Below are 640 nucleotides of genomic sequence, written 5' to 3'. Positions count from 1 at the left end.
GGATCTAAAAATCATTATATTATGTTATGCTATGTTTTTCAGGATGAGCTGTAAATATGATAGTACTATGTTATGTTATAAGTTTTACACAATGATATACAGTTTTGGGCGTAGACATCGTACTATACTATGTTATGTTATAAGTTTTACACAATGATATACAGTTTTGGGCGTAGACATCGTACTATACTATGTTATGTTATAAGTTTTACAGGCTGATGTGTAGATATCATCTTACTATGTTATGTCTTACGTTTTACACAATAATGTACGATTTGGGGTGTTGAAATCGTACTGTTGTCTGTCAAGTTGGGTTTTTTTTTTGCCAGGTTGAGCTGTAGATAGTACAGTATTGTTCATCACGTTTGACAGGTCTTACTGTACTATTTTGGTAACATTATTACGTTTGACAGGTCTTACTGTACCTTGGTGGTACATTATTGTCCATCACGTTTGACAGGTCTTACTGTACCTTGGTGGTACATTATTGTCTATTATTTTTGACAGGTCTTACTGTACCTTGGTGGTACATTATTGTCCATCACGTTTGACAGGTCTTACTGTACCTTGGTGGTACATTATTGTCTATTATTTTTGACAGGTCTTACTGTACCTTGGTGGTACATTATTGTCCATCACG

The 640-nt window shown here is 34.5% G+C and overlaps 1 protein-coding gene across 1 annotated transcript in view; it reads left to right on the top strand.

Annotated features, from left to right (window-relative positions):
• Positions 1–640, top strand: part of APN (aminopeptidase) — a gene marked incomplete at its 3' end in the record, with an annotated part of 48,465 nt that overhangs the window by 18,922 nt on the left and 28,903 nt on the right.

Source organism: Aplysia californica, unplaced genomic scaffold (genome assembly GCF_000002075.1).
Source record: "Aplysia californica isolate F4 #8 unplaced genomic scaffold, AplCal3.0 scaffold00343, whole genome shotgun sequence".
NCBI lineage: Eukaryota > Metazoa > Mollusca > Gastropoda > Aplysiida > Aplysiidae > Aplysia > Aplysia californica.
This window is presented reverse-complemented; position numbering and strand designations above follow the sequence as displayed.